This window comes from Heliangelus exortis, chromosome 10, assembly GCF_036169615.1.
Source record: "Heliangelus exortis chromosome 10, bHelExo1.hap1, whole genome shotgun sequence".
Taxonomy (NCBI): domain Eukaryota; kingdom Metazoa; phylum Chordata; class Aves; order Apodiformes; family Trochilidae; genus Heliangelus; species Heliangelus exortis.
This window is the reverse complement of record NC_092431.1, coordinates 2,978,391-2,991,953: the sequence shown is the minus strand read 5'-3', so window position 1 is coordinate 2,991,953 and position 13,563 is coordinate 2,978,391.

The following is a 13,563-nucleotide window of genomic DNA, read 5'->3' as shown; positions in this document are numbered from 1 at the left end:
ACTTTATGCTTGCTTTGAAAACACTGCTGCTTGAAAAGTCATCTTTGTGATCTGACTTTCCTTTTCACTTAGGAAAAAAAAAAAAAAAAAGAAAAAAAGACTTGTTCTTAACCTGAGTTAACTTGACATCATTACTTTGAGATAAAACCCTAGCAAAGACAAGGCAGCTTGGCACTTTTGCACAGGTTACCACTTTAAATTAAAGCCTTTCTGAAGAGACAGCCCCAGGCTGGTGTAAATCAGGAGCAGCCAGCCCAGGGGTTGGGAATATATCCTCTTGTCCAGGAGGCATATGCCAGCCTCATGGCCCCCAGAGCACAGAAAACTTCTGTGGCTACAGAGTTAAAAAATGGGACTTTTGAAGGACCTTTCTCACAAATCAAGGATGTCCAGCACTGGCAGATTTAGCAAATGTGCTTCAAGCTGACATAGAAATACAAATGACTGATCAGGAGACATGATCTCAAAAATCCCTAACAGGGGCAGTTTATTTTGGGTGCAGTGTGTTTGCCTGCCTACCTTCCACTCCTTCAGTGGCACTGGAGTTGAAACGTTGGCTGTGATAGTCCTGAAATGGCCAGAGGCAAAGTTTCTCCATCAGGGGTGAGTGATTCAAGGACTGGACACACTGTCTACTGTAAATGTTCAGTATTGTTGTAAAGCTGAGGCAACCCTGTTCCCAACTGGATAAGCAATTTTCTCTGTCAAGGCTGTTTGATAATGCACTAGACCTAGCCAGCTTGTCTACCAGGTGACACTTTTTCAGCAATATTAAATAATAACTCTGGATGCAGCAAAAGCAGCTAATAACAGTCCCTTGGGGGCCTCCAAAGAAAGATTTATTTTATTTTAATTTAAAATGCCAGTATCAGCATTCCTACATCAATCTTGACTTAGACAGGCTGGAGAGTTGGGCAGGGAGAAACATGATGGAATTCAACAAGGGAAAGTGTAGAGTTTTGCATTTGGGGAAGAACAACACGATGTCCCAGTATAGGTTGGGGGCTGAGCTGCTGGAGAGCAGTGTAGGTGAAAGAGACCTGGGGGTCCTGGTAGACAAGAGGATGCCCATGAGCCAGCAATGTGCCCTTGTGGCCAAGAAGGCCAATGGCATCCTGGGGTGCATTAGAAAGGGGGTGGTTAGTAGGTCAAGAGAGGTTCTCCTCCCCCTCTATTCTGCATTGGTGAGGCCACACCTGGAGTATTGTGTCCAGTTCTGGGCCCCTCAGTTCAAGAAGGACAGGGAAGTGCTTGAAAGAGTCCAGTGCAGAGCTACTGAGATGATTAAGGGAGTGGAACATCTCCCTTATGAGGAAAGGCTGAGGGAGCTGGGTCTCTTTAGTTTGGAGAAAAGGAGACTGAGGGGTGACCTCATCAATGTTTTCAAATATGTAAGGGGTGAGTGTCAGGGAGATGGAGTTAGGCTTTTCTCAGTGGTGACCAGTGATAGGACAAGGGGTAATGGGTGTAAATTGGAGCATAGGAGGTTCAAGTTGAATATCAGGAAAAATTTTTTTACTGTAAGGGTGACAGAGCCCTGGAACAGGCTGCCCAGGGGGGTTGTGGAGTCTCCTTCACTGGAGACATTCAAAACCCGCCTGGACACGTTCCTAGGGGATGTACTCTAGGGGGCCCTGCTCTGGCAGGGGGGGTTGGACTAGATGATCTTTCCAGGTCCCTTCCAACCCCTAGGATTCTATGATTCTATGATTCTATGAACCTCATGCAATGATGAGTAACACAGAAATTTTCTTTCTTGTGTGATATTTAAGTATTGTGGACAGGTCCTGCACTTGTGTTTTATTAAAACAGGAAGAATTTTCATATTTTGATTGACTCAGTCTTCTTGCTGGTACATGGAAGATTTAAAATATTAGGAATAAATATGACCAGACCCTTGTAGGTCTCAGGTCAGGTTGTGGCTGTTCCGGGGAGGTACAGAGGGCTCTTTACTAGCAGGGTAAATAATCTTGTTTTCAACTGGAATGTAATCTGGAAAATAAGAAACTTGGGAGTCTTCTTAGTCTGCTGATCTCTTTCTTACAAAGCAAGAGTTTCAAGGAAGCATTCAAATAAATGCAGCAAACACTCATTATTTATGGTGTGGAGATAGATTTATGTTTTGTAGGCACTGAAAGGAACGGCTCCACTGTGTCTTCTCTAACCTGCTCATGATAACAGTAAAAATTGTAGCAAAACTCTGTTTGCTCATGATTTAATTTATGGAAGGTGTAAGTTACTGCCCAGGGACTGGCAGATTCTGCAAAAACTCACTGCTTCATCAGCCATGGCAGGGGTCATTCTGATCTGTGTGATCCTGTTAGGAGGGGATAGTGCCTACACCTGTATCACTGCTATATGTCCCCAGCCTCTCCAGGGACTCTCCATAAAGACTCTTCTCCTCCCTTTGTAGTGCCACTTCATTTGCTTAGTGTCTGTTTCCCTTGTTTGATGCTTAAATCAAAAGTCTTCAGGGTGATGCTATTGCTTGACAACTGTCATGCCTATGCCCACTTCTGCCCTGTCACTCATAACAAGATTGGCACAAGCACAAACTCCTACACAAATAACTTCATAGAGGAGGAATGGAATTAAGGGTGAAGCCAACACCCTCTGAGATGACCCTGAGTGTATGGGATACCCTGGAGGACCAGCAGATAAATTACAGTCATCTAAAGACAGCTGGAAGACAAGTGCCTCTCTGGGGTGTCTAAAGTACAACCTGTGTGTCTTTGGACAGCTGAATGCCAATGGGAATGACTTACCCAAATAAGGGAAATAATAATAATATTTATATATTATATATATAATAATATATATATAAAAAATATATAAAATTATATATATAATTATATATAAAATAATAATAATAATAATAATAATAATAATAATAATAATAATAATAATAATAATAATAATAATAATAATAATAATAATAGTAATATCCCCAAATAATAATCTTCCCCAAATAATTCCCCAGATAATAATCTGATTTTTCAAACCCATTCCTTTAACCAAATCATTCAACCTTCTTTCCAAATCACCACTTGACAAAGGATACTCAGACCTCTGCTCCCAAATTTCCTCTTCTAGAAACCCGAGCTGCCTCTCACTAGGGCTGGCCTGGAGGGTTACAGCCAAGCTCCTGATAAATGTAACTGGGAAAATAAAGGACTGGCAGCAGGCTGTAGTCACAAGTGGTAGTTTATCAGTGGATTTGACAAGGAGACAGCTAGCAGGGAGTGTGTATCCCCATGGGAGGTGAGGTAATGCAGGCAGAATCACTAAGTTTCTGTGGGACACATTTTCATAGCTGATGGCACAAAATGCAATTACAGAGGGGAAAAAAAATTAGATTTAGTGACTTCCCATCTATTAACACAGGCACTCAAACTGCATTTTATGGCAGCTGCACAATCAAATACAAAGTATTAAGTATGGAGTTTCATTTGAGAGACCAGCTCCTCAAGTCTTGGGCCAAGATAAGAAATCAAAATCGAGGCCAAATGCCTCATTGTGGATGAGATGAAAGATTAGAGATGTTTTTTTAAAACATTCTCTTGAAGCACACTGTTGATATTGATGTAAAAACCCCCAACCAACTAAACACAAAAAAACCCCCCACAAAAACCAAAAAAACCCCACAAATGAAAAACCAACCAACAAAATAAAACAAAACAAAACAAAACAAAATAAACAAAATACCCCTCATTAGTCCTTGTCTAAGATATTCTGAACTATGGACTCATTAAGAATTTTATATTCTGCCTTAAGACCAAGGAGGAACGATGGTTCTTCTGTTGTGTGTAAGCAAATTTCTGTCTGAAATGGATGAGTTTTCTCCAGACTTGTGACATTGTTCACCTCCTTACCCTAGGAACTACTTCACCATTTAACCTTTAATGTCCAGTACCCAAATAGCAACTGGCTTTATAGTTCAGTTTTAAAAGAAAACACAATGTTTAGATTTCTTGTCTTGGTCTAAGATTTTGAGGAGATGGGGTCTTCAGGTTGGTAGAGGAGTTTGGAAAATGATGCTCTAATTTCTGCTTGACCTAGGAATTAGTAGTGCATTTTTTTTTGATAATTATGAGAAAAATGTTTTTTTTTGTGAAATATCATGATCAAGGAAAAACCAGTTGGGTTGTACTGCTGCAATATTTATTTTAACTCTATTTTTAAAGCATTTGCACCCATCATAATTTAAAAGAATGCAAAAATGAAGAACATAAATGTACCCCATTAATGTTTTTTTTTGTTTATGTTAACAGAAGAATCTCCCCATACTTTGTCAGACCTCTGGTTGGCTACCACTATAAAATAAATGTTATAAAGTAATTCTAATGTGATGTAAGCTATGTCTCCAATAACAGTTTTAAATGCAGTGGTGTTTTCTGAATAATTTGCTTTAACCCTCAGCTGAACCCATTACTCTGAGGATTTCTAACTGAATTTTGGTCATGTAAGAGTTAAGTGTTTGATCCAAGTTACTTGTCTGGAGGAGCAGTGAAGTGAAGGATATTTTTACAAGGCTGTTCATCTTCAGATAGATAACTGAACCAGCAGCCTGAATCCCATCAGAAGAACCTACCTGCCTCCAGTGAGGGAGTTCATTACCAAGGTTTGGCTTAATTAATTTGCATTTGATGTCTGGTTGTTGGATAGAACATTTCACAATGAATATTTTGAAAAGACAAGCTAAATACACATTGCAAAGATTTTCACATAGACAGGAAGATGTGTAAAAATCAGACCTCTTCTCTTCCTTCACAGATCATTAATCACAAATCATATTTTGTGTGTGTTATAAAAATAATTAATGACACAATTACAACTTATTTTTTTCCCACAGTACTTCAGATACCTAATGGGTGTAGGCATGCTCAGAAAATTCCAGAAAATTCTGTTTGTATCTGTAGGAGTCTGGAGATCTATGAAAATCTGGTCCTAGGGGCATTTACAAATGCTGCCTGGTGTTTTAGCCTTTATTGCATGAACTTTTCTGCTGTCATGTTCATCCCTTACACTAATGAAATGTAATGTGGTAGGAAAAGTGAGTGTTTTTCTCCAAATACATTTGAAAGCTACACAGCAGCATTTACAAACAGCTTTTTTGACTGGAATAATTAAAAGACAAGGACTTCTGAGCTCCAGCAATATATACACCAATCTGTTTTTTTAAAACCTGGCTTTGCCAAACAAATCATCAGCTTCAACATCTTGTAGTAACCTACTCAGCACGTATGTGTCCCAGGGATGCTAAGGCTTGGGCTGCTTATGCAACAAGAAAAGGTTGCTGGTAAATCTCATAATATTGCTTTTGTCTTAAAATAAAATACGGTGTGAATTCAACATAAAACCAGACATCAAGCATGCTGCTTGATAATTTGGCTTGGATTCTAATCAACAGTGTGTTTACTCAACTGAAACGTGGTGATAAATACACTGAATCAGAGACACATTGTGATTCACTGCAAAATCCTCGGTGTTAAATTGGCTTTTTTCCTCCCCTAATTGAAGTTTTTTTATTACTTGAACAGAGACAACAGAAAACAATTTCTTCAAGGAATCTTGTCAGTCAAACTCTTGATTTATCCAAGTCTACCCAATCAGCCTGAAGCTCCTATAGCATTACTTGTAGAAAGGATTATTTAAAGATGACTTGTACTGAAAGCCTTGGAGTTTTGTGGTCTTTTTTTTGTTGTTTTTGCAATTTCTTTCCTTAAAAAAAAAAAGTGTTTCTCCTCAAGAATATCTCTTCATTCTAAGTCATGGAGTAGTAGGAAGGGAAGAAATCTTTGTGTGAGATTTGTTTAGACTTATTTTGATAGTGGCACTGAACATTTAGAAACCTTCCTCCTTCCCTCCCTCCCTCCCTCCCTCCCTCCCTCCCTCCCTCCCTCCCTCCCTCCCTTCCTTCCTTCCTTCCTTCCTTCCTTCCTTCCTTCCTTCCTTCCTTCCTTCCTTCCTTCCTTCCTTCCTTCCTTCCTTCCTTCCTTCCTTCCTTCCTTCCTTCCTTCCTTCCTTCCTTCCTTCCTTCCTTCCTTCCTTCCTTCCTTCCTTCCTTCCTTCCTTCCTTCCTTCCTTCCTTCCTTCCTTCCTTCCTTCCTTCCTTCCTTCCTTCCTTCCTTCCTTTCCTTCCTTCCTTCCTTCCTGTTCTGCTTTGCTCTGCAGTCACTAAGCAATAAATTCAGAACAGTTCAATTCTTACATGACATTTATGACCAGATTTTCCAGCTTTTCACTGCCTCATATCCAATGTCCTGAGGAAAATCTTGCCTTTAAGTCATTCTTCTTGCATGACTTTCATATGTTTGTGGTCAGTGAAGGCCTCAGGGATGCCCAGAGGACTTCTCAGGCTGAGGGTGAAGAGCAGAGGAATTCAGACTTATTTTGCTTCCTAAATGGTAGTTGAGCTCTTTGGAAAACCTTGTTCTTTAGTCTAAATTCTGCATCTGGATGAGACACCAAGCTGTCCTGACACTCTTCTACTGTTTATACATCTTGTTTGCTTTAAAGTATAAACTGTTTAAGGCAAGGATGGTCCTTCATGAAGCACAATGGGACCTTGATCCCAGGAAAAGGCAAAGATGCTACAATAATACAAAGAATTAAATACAAATAATACAAAGAATTAAAACAAATAATACAAAGAAATACAGAATCACCTCCAAATCAATGTTGTGCATATAATATATTGTTTTTTTCCCCTCTTAGTGAGTTTTCCTTTTCTTCTTCTTTTTTTTTTTTTTTTTTTTTTTTTTTTTTTTTTTTTTTTTTTTTCTCTAATCTTTTTGGTGGATAAAAAAGATACAGGTTTACAAGGTCTATGGCCTAACAGAGAAATTCCCATTTAATTGTGCAACAGTAAAGAGAAATCTGAGCAAAATATCAATCTGCAAAGGAAAAAAAAATTCAAAAGATAAATAAGAAGCTGAAGAAAAAACACATTTGAAAGAAAATCCCCCCTAAGGGAGACAAAAGATGAAAGGCAAATGGACTTTAATATGAGAAAGAACTACTCAAACAGAAGTCCAACATGATTTTGTTCTTAAGTAGTAAAGGGGAGAAACAATTAAATAGACTTAATAAGAAAAGATGGAGGGAGATGAAGGGAATGATAAATCCACAGAAAACAATTATAGCAAAGGCAAAAGCAGAGTGAGGAGAAATTAACAGAAAAGGAAGAGCCTTTGTGGGCTAAAATGCTCACACAGCAGAATGTTATTTTAAAGAGACAGATGTCTCCTTCCTTCAAGCTGGATGGAAAAACTTGGTATGAAATTCTCAGCTGTTTCTTTACATATCTGCTCTGTGACTTTAACTGACAACCCTCCTTCCCAGTGAACTTCTGTCCCCACTTATCCTTCTTCAGTCTTTTTTAAGTTATAGGGCAAGAGTTTGGAGTAGCTGAATATCCATCACCACTTGTATCCATCAAGGGTCTGAAGATACCCACTTACCTCCTGCAGCTCAACAAAGGTGTCAGGACAAAGATTTAGAAACCATAAACTCTGATACCTTTTTGCTTTATTAAGCTTCCCATTTTATCTCAGTGTCAGAAGTAAAGCAGGGAAACCCTGGCTCTGCACCTTTTGTGGAAAGTGTGTTCAAAAACCTCTTAATGGTTGCACTTGAACATCACTATCCAGAACTTTACTGCTGCAAGGTAAGGGTGAACTTTTTGATGATAATTTTTATCCTGATCATCCCATTCATGCTTTCCATTACACTGTCAAACCCTGTACTCTGGTTTCTAAAGAAAAAAAGATGATTTTTGTTATCATGCCAGGGAAAGCTCACGTGTCCTAGCATTCATTACTGAGCTGATAAACCAGGCTCTCAGTCCATTTCTTACCAAAGGAGATCTGGACAGCAACACCTCTGCAGAAAATGCATTTTCAAGGTTGAGTTAATTTTGTTGGTGACCCCACGTGAGCAGATGCTTGGCAGAATGCTAAAATCCATTTTAAAATTCCATCTTGTAACATCAAATGAAGGAAAGCTGGGCATGCACTCCTGAAAATGTAGGCCAGAGGTGGCTGGGTAGTTTTTTTTCCTTAAATTTGAAGGGAGGAATCAAACTCAATCAAACTTCCAAACTAAATCTGCATATGGCAAAATGCATATAAAATTAGCTGCAAATTGAATGTATTGCAGCCCCCCCCCAACTGTAGGATTTTTGTATATATAATTGAAAGCAATTTTCAAGGCTATTTTATGTCTTTTTTTCTCTTGTAACTTGTAGTATAAGTAGATGTCCCAGCAGTGGGTAAATCATAATCCTTACTTTTCCACGGCAAAAAAACCCAACAACTGTTCCCATTTTCTTTTGTAAAATGTTTGCTGAAGTCCTTGATTTACTCTTATCCAGACATGGGAAGTGAAGACCTGTCTGTAACCTGTGAGGCACAAAAAATGAATGTTAAAGAATGCATGATGGGTCCCAGTTAGCATAAAATATTAATAATATGAGTAAGGTTGTGCGGATATTGCAAGCCTGCTCTGCCATCTAATTACAGCACATTTTCTCCATTTATTATTTTTTCTTTAAAGAGCAAGTCCTTTTGTCATCCAGTACCAGGAAGAAGAAAAGGCTGGAGGTCAAACCTCCTGGGAATTCACAGAGCATCCCTCAGAGAGCTTCTTTTTTCTTTTTTTTTTTTTTTTTCCTTTATATCCCAAGGTGAATAGAAGTAAGTCTTGAAATGCAGAAGAAAAACACACCTCCAACTTACTGACAGAAAAAAAAAAAAAAGAAAAGAAAAAAGAAAAAAGTAACTAGGATAGAGGTTACTAGAAAATCTGTCCGGATCTCTAGACACACTGCCTTGGAAAGGAGATTAAAGGTTCTCAGGTTGGATTGATCCCCACCAAAAACCACAATCAGTGGGTAAACAAAAGGTAGTCAGTGTTTCAATATTGTTCCTACATCTTTCAGTGCCTCTGAGTAAAGAAAAAAGTACTCAAGTAGGGCCTGATCTGATCACATTGACCTCTTGATGTCTAAAGCAGGGAATGAGGGGAGGAACACAGACCCTTACAAAATCTGAGTTGTCACCAGAAGTCTCTCACTCTTGTCTCCTTGGTCAGGAGTGCACAGGTGAGAAGGTTTTTTTCCTGAGCTTCTCAAATTGAAATAAAAAGTTAGGTAGGATCTGTGGCCATTCTTCCCAAGCTAAAGAACCAAATACTCTGAACTAACCCTAGGGTATGGAATAATCTATAAAAATAATGTTTGCATGAGGAGAAGGATCTCAGCACTTGAAATCAAAGCTTACACTTTCAGTATTTACAGCAACTGCTGTTTAAATGTCATGTATCAACCTCAAAGATACAGCAAAATTATCTTATAAATAAGTTGTTCAAACTAGACATTGTGTTATTAGCTCTGCAATTTCCTTTGGGTTGGATTTTCAAGCTTTCTTTCTCATCACAGTTTTTTCTCTTTTGCTCAATGCCACATTTAATGTGCCTTGATTTATCTGGCTGGTGTCCTGCTATCAAAAGTGTCAACACCTCAACAGTGTAATCCCACACAGGGCACCATGGGACCTGGGATGAGAAATGCTTTATCAATGTAAAATCATAATTATTGTAGTCAAAGGTTCACACACAGCTGTCATGGCAAATCTTGCATCCCAGGTTTTTTTCAGGAGGTCATTTCCCCTTCAACACCTCACATGAGCATTTCACACATGACTGTCTTCTTCTTCTCCACAGGTATGGCAGGGAAGGTTTCAGGTCTTGCCAGATAGCCACTGTGGGAATACTTAGATGATAGTTTCTTGGTTAATTCTGTTTTTATCTCAGCTCTTTTCAACTCCCACAGGTGGTGAGTGTCTTTCTCCCTCTCTGACAGAAGTATTCAATAACTTTAAAACAGCTCACTGGACTTTAGCTTCACTAGAAGTCTGAATGTGTGTAATAATAAATCACAAGCATATTTTTATTTGTGTCTTCTAATGACTCTGGGCACAGAGTGGTTGGAGAGCAGCCAGACAGAGAGGGACCTGGGAGTCTGGATTGCCAGGAAGCTGAAGAGGAGGCAGCAGTGTGCCCAGGTGGCCAAGAAGGCCAATGGCATCCTGGGCTGGCTCAGGAACAGCGTGGCCAGCAGGTCCAGGGAAGGGATTCTGCCCCTGTGCTCAGCCCTGGGGAGGCCACAGCTTGAGTCCTGTGTCCAGTTCTGGGCCCCTCAGCTCAGGAAGGAGATTGAGGTGCTGGAGCAGGTCCAGAGAAGAGCAAGGAGGCTGGGAAGGGATCCAGCACAAGTCCTGTGAGGAAGGGCTGAGGGAGCTGGGGGTGTTGAGGCTGGAGAAGAGGAGGCTCAGGGGAGACCTCATCACTCTCTCCAACTCCCTGAAAGGAGGTTGGAGCCAGGGGGGGGTTGGGCTCTTTTCCCAGGCAACTCTCAGCAAGACAAGAGGGCACAAGAGGTCTCAAGTTGTGCCAGGGGAGGTTTAGGTTGGACATTAGAAAGAATTTCTTTCTGGAGAGGGTGCTCAGACATTGGAATGGGCTGCCCAGGGAAGGGGTGGATTCTCCATCCCTGGAGATATTTCAAAAGAGCCTGGATGTGGCACTCAGTGCCATGGGCTGGGAACTGCAGTGGGAGTGGAGCAAGGGTTGGACTTGATGAGCTCTGAGGTCCCTTCCAACCCAGCCCATTCTAGGATTCTATGATTCTATGACTGCAAAGAAATCTTGTGTTTGAAGCTATGTTCATGGAAGTGTTGAAAAAGGCAACCTCACAAAAGAAACTGCTGGGAATTTGCCTCTGATAAATGTAGGGTAAGATCAGCCATTGCAATTTTGCAGTATTTCTCAGTCTACTAAATGTGGTTGTCATGTCCCATCTGACATGACCTCATTTCTAAGAGAGATTTTATCACTGATGATCAGGGCTTTTCATGTAAGTGAAGATTGTCTCAGCCCCTGGCACTGATTGTACCATCTTGGAAAGCACCTGGCATTTTGATTCAAGATCCTATGTGTATCACACTCTACTCTCATCTGTGAAGGATTTTGTTGGATGAATGAGCAAGAATGTCCTGTTAACAGACTCAGATTATTAGATTCCTTCTCTCTCTCTCTTTTTTTTTAACTTTTTTTCTAAGTATTAAACCAAAATTGATTAGTTAAGATACATAGCATGAAGCACTCAGCCCCCAGACCTTGCCCAGAGTGTCCCAAACCTTTTTGCACTTACAGATAAAGAAAACACTCAAATATCTTGTGTTCACAGTTCTGATTTCTTGTGACTGGGGACTCTGATTCCTATGGTGACGAGTAACAGTTCAGCTCACTTGTTATCCAGGCTAATCTGGGAACATTTTGCAGTAAAATGTGTGACTTTTCTCATTAGCATCCCAGTCATAAAGTCATCTTTCTAATTATCATCCCGACAAGGATATTTGAACAGGTGTCTTCTCTGGGGGGACATGACAAATCTCCATCCTTATAAATACAATATTCAGTAGACATTTCTTTTTCAGTCAGATTGCATTTGCCTTATGTCATGGAGCAGTCATTTTTTATTCTTGGTTTCTTAAAACTCCTTAACTTCTTAGAGTATGTTGATCTTGCACATTGGAGTGGAGTGTGTGCTTCCCTCATCTCTCTGACACTGGTCTGTCTACTGACATGGAAGAAATAAGAGCCTGGGAAGAAGGAAGGGTTAGGGGAAGGTTTTTTTATTATATGGTTTTATTTCTCATTGCCCTTCCCTGATTTGATTGGTAATAAATTAAATTAATTTCCCCAAGTTGGTTCTGTGTTGCCTGTGATGGTGGGTGCTGAGCAGTGTCCCTGTCCTCATCTGCACCCACAAGACTTTTGTTAGAGTTTCTCTCTCTGTCCAGCTGAGGAGGGGGGTGGTAGAGATGCTTTGGTGGGCATCCAGCCATGGTCAACCCATCACATACAGATAAAATATTGGAGTAAGATGCTAGAGATTGAAGGATATCACATTAGAGACCAAGACAGGAAGAGATCTTGGGTTGCTTTTCTTCTTCATTACCTGCTTTCAGCCAGTAGTAAGAAATTCCAGCCTAAAGATTCACCTATGTCTCTTTTTCTGTTCCTGCAGTCTCTGAAAGGCATGTCCAGTTAATACCAGGCTTTTTCTGTTTCCTTTATTTAAATCTCTGTTTTTATTTACAAGGATGAAAAGCCACTACCCCTGTGGCAGTCACCTCTTGCAGGGGCCAGGGTCACCAGGGTGGAAGATGTTACACCTCAAGCCATCTTTTATGACTGTTAAGAAAAAAATAAAATAATCTGAACTTTCTAAGCCATGTGGGAGAAATAGGCTTTAATAAGGGCATAGATTCAAGTCTGCCAATTCCCTGCCTGAATTTCTTTCAGTGTCAGCAGAGCACATTTATGTTGAACTTTTTCAATTGCCTTGAGTTCAGTGCAAGATTAGTCTCACACTAATCTCTGAAATTGGGAATGACCTTAACATTTACTGCTAGATGAACCCAGACACAAATGCAGGAATCGTTTGAATGTCATGTAATTACCTCCACTCCTCAGTGTCTGTGTGTACACATGAATAAATAAACAAGATCTTGCTTTTTCTCCCTTTAAAGAGCCCGTGGAAGCTTTTTTCAGTGCTAGGCTGCCAACTGAGTGTTTACTTTCTTATAGAGAAAATCAAATTTTGCCTGCTTCTAAATCCCCCTCCTCCTTTTTGGCTTCCTCTGCATCACTTCACATTTCACAGCTGTCATGTAATTACCTGAGGCATTTAGAATTGTCTCCAAATGATCAACATATTTCTGTCTTCTGCTTTAGATTTTATGTGTATGATGCATATTGAAACAGGGGAATGTAAAATATATGAGGACTGGACAAGGAATTCACAAGGCTTTTCATGGTCTCAAACAAACCAAGCAGCTGATGACTTTGCTTCCCAACCATGCCTCAGCCTTCTGTTAGCAAAAAAAAACCTAGTTCTCAAGAGTGGGAAATCTTTTTATGGAGAAAAAACTCAATAAAAACTTACAGCCCTTATTCTGACCCTTTCCCCTTTCAGCTCTATCACTACCAGGCTTCCTTTTTCTGCAAAAAATTCAGGATCTCAGTGTCTGCATTGAGCACATTACAAACCCAACACCTTTCCCTGTTAGGGTTTCCTAGTGCCAGAATGCCACTGAGTAGTTCCAAAAGTGACAGAAATATATCTGGTAAGTCCAATAACCTTAGAATCAGTCTTAAGTCCTCTGGGCATGTAAGAATATTCTTAATTTCTACTTCTGCCACAAAGCATTTAATCATATGCTTAACTTGGAATCCCATCAAAGGCAATTAATGTAAGTGCATGCTTGGGTACTCAACTGAATACTCATGACATTCAGAAAATAAACCTAAGTTTTCATTTAAGGTATTTCTTTGCTTTTTTGGGGGTGAGAAGTGATTTGTGACATGCAAGTTAATGTCAACTTTTATAAATAAATTGTAGGTGATAAAAGATAATTCAAGCTGTAAAGTGAACATGTATTGAACCAGCAGCTACAGACCCTTCTTTTTAAAGTATTTGAGTTTTTGAAAGGATGT